This window comes from Triticum aestivum, chromosome 7B (genome assembly GCF_018294505.1).
Source record: "Triticum aestivum cultivar Chinese Spring chromosome 7B, IWGSC CS RefSeq v2.1, whole genome shotgun sequence".
Classification (NCBI taxonomy): domain Eukaryota; kingdom Viridiplantae; phylum Streptophyta; class Magnoliopsida; order Poales; family Poaceae; genus Triticum; species Triticum aestivum.
Genome location: NC_057813.1, coordinates 49,786,739 through 49,789,680, shown reverse-complemented (window position 1 = coordinate 49,789,680; position 2,942 = coordinate 49,786,739). Strand labels below are relative to the sequence as shown.

The 2,942-nt window shown below is 46.2% G+C and overlaps 1 pseudogene; it reads left to right on the top strand.

Moving 5' to 3' along the window:
* The first annotated feature begins 516 nt into the window (after positions 1 to 516).
* On the top strand, positions 517 to 2,638 carry LOC123157630 (uncharacterized; annotated as a pseudogene).
* Positions 2,639 to 2,942: the final 304 nt, after the last annotated feature.

Here is a 2,942-nt window from a genome sequence, read left to right as displayed (position 1 = left end):
GATAGGCTAACCGGAGGGATTTAACTTTGACTACAATGCTGCACATGTGGAGCCGGTGCACATCGCAAAATCAAGAATCAGAAAGCTCATCACCAACTCCAAGATGATCTTGTTGATCACTTGTGGCAAATTCATAGTTCTTGAATGTAGTGTTTTTATCATGCTTTATTTGGATTTAATTCATTTGGCCCCTATGGTGTGTTTGTTTTTGAATATTTAAATTTGAAAGCAACGAACTTGAATGTTGGTGAAATATATGCATTAGAAATATACCTGTCAAGTTTTGAATTAATATGTTGAGCTAGTATAGTTGAAATTGGGTTTGTATACAAAAAAGGAGGAAGAAGTAGCAAAGAAATGTAAATCTCCGGAAATACTTGTCATCAAAATGAATAAAAGTGGATGTATTTAAATGTATTTTAGTTTTAGATACATTTCTTTTAATCCATTTTGATGACAAGTATTTTCGGACGGAGGGAGTACAACTGTAGCAAGTTTTAGAAGGAGGTTCCAGAAATGTTTTATGAAAGGGCTGAAATGCTTAAGCTGGTTTTAGGAAGAAAAAAAAAGGGCTTAAGCTGGCCTCCCAGGGTCCTCCACCGCCGGGGCGGCGACGGCGACGCGGATCCTCCGGCTGGCTCCCACGGACCCTCACCGCCGAACTCTTCCCCGTGGGACACGACGGACGGCCTGCTACGGCTGCTCCTCCCCTCTCCATACCCCAGCCAATCTCCTCGTGCCGCCTGCTGCCTTCCGCCGGTTAGCAATCTCCGCCTCTCGCCATTGCCGGGGCTACAGTAGTAGAACGAAACGGTGGGGAACTCGGAATTTGTGGAAGTTCGTTCCTCCATCCAGCAAATAACACAAAATCCGTATCTTTTCCTGACCGCGTCCTGTTTTCTAATCCAGGAAATCAAATTCCGGCGATATCCGTCCCGATCCCGGGTCGGATCTGCTTCACCTACGAGCGAGGAGGCCTCGGTCGGCGTTCTATAAGTAGGAGTATCATACAGGAGCCTACCTGCCTGTCCTCTGTCGCTCCGTGTCTAGTATTCCTGCATCTACGAGAGAGATCATCAAGCACAGGGGAGGGAGATTGGGGAGACATACAGCGAGAGCTCAGCTTCTTCATGTCGCCGTCTGGAATTCCCCTCGTTGGTTGCAGCATTTTGGCCTTGTCGGGTGTGCTGACAACGTATGGACAGAGGCTTGTCGAATTCCTCGCCGCCCATCGTCTGTTACCCAGCGAACCCCAGATGTATTCCTCGCCGGAGCTGCCGGAGGACATCCTGATGTGCATATTCGCCAGCCTTGAGACACTTGACCTCGTCCGGGCAGGCTCCGTCTGCTAATCATGGCGTTCTGCCTGCACCAGGCTCTGCAATCTTGGGCTTTTCAGGTTGACACAGACACCATGCCTCCTATACACCACTGAAACTGCCGGTGAGAGTGTTGCAGGCCTCTTCAGCCTCGTGGAGAACAAATCCTACACACTAGCCCTTCCAGACCCACCAATTCGCACTAGGTATGTGATCGGCTCCAATCATGGTTGGATCATCACCGCCGACAATAGGTCCGAGCTGCACCTCCTCAACCCCGTCACCGGTGACCAGATCGCCCTGCCTTCCGTCGCCACCATTGAGCAGGTGAAGCCCATCTTTGATGGTGGCGGCGCTCTTCACAAGTATCAGTACTCATGGTACACCGGCACTCCACGCTTAGTCGACTTCCCTACGCCCTCGGTCTTTTCGCTTGGCGAGCTGCGGGACTACCTCTTTGAGAAGGCATTTTTGTCATCTGATCCATCGACTGGAGATTATTATGTGGTACTCAAGCATAATCCAGAGTCACAACTTTCATTTGCAAGAGCAGGGGATGATAGATGGACTTGGTTGCCACCACATGTTAATTATGCAGATTGTTTCTTTAAGGATGGCCTGCTCTTTGCATTGGATTCACGCGGAGAAGTCCGTACGTTTGATCTCAGTGCACCTGTAGTAACACAAAATATCGTTCTGGGGCGAATGAAGGCTTGGATCGAGGACTGCAACTACATGTACATTGCTCAAGCTCCATACAGTGATTTGTTGCAAGTTTGGAAGTCAAGAAACTGTTTGGGTTGGGAGGATGGGGATGTTTCAGAACAGGGGCTTGAGGATGCGACGGATCTGTCGGGGCTGAAACCTGAGGATAGGGAGGATGGCGATGTTTCGGAACCTGAGTTAGGCTATGACTCTCATGTGACCTTCACTGACAAGTTTGACGTATTTAAAGTGGATTTTGCTGCAAAAAAGCTTGAAGACATAACTAGCTCATGTGACTGTGTGATGTTTCTTGGGCATAATCAATCACTTTGTTTGAGTGCCGATGAATATCCACAGTTAAAGTCCAATCATGTCTATTTTACTGATGAGGATGATGCCTATCATCATTTTGGAAGCATGAAGAGTCAGCGTGATATTGGAGTCCTCAACCTTGGAAATTGCTCTGTTGAAAGAATTGTATCACCTCAGCTTTGGTCCAACTTGCCAGCCCCTGTGTGGTTTATACCAAATCCCCGGAAGATACATTTAGCATCACATGATTAGCTAGAAGATGCTTCATTTATATTGATATATCAATCTTTGTACCTCGTTGTATGTCGTTCCAATAATTTTCTATAAAGAAAATAATAATAATAATAATTTCAAACAAAAAATCTTGGAACTAGTGGATAAAGGAGAGGTACATTTATGTGGCACGCTAATGATTTTGTTGATATTGTGACAGTTTTCTACTCCCTCCGTCCCATAATATAAGAGCGTTTTTGACACTACACTAGTGTAAAAAACGCTCTTATATTATAGGATGGAGTGAGTATTATTTTTCAGATGTGCTAGCCCACTGAACTAGATATGGCGCCACTATAGAAATAGCTGTAATTGGGATAGCTCCATTGCTAC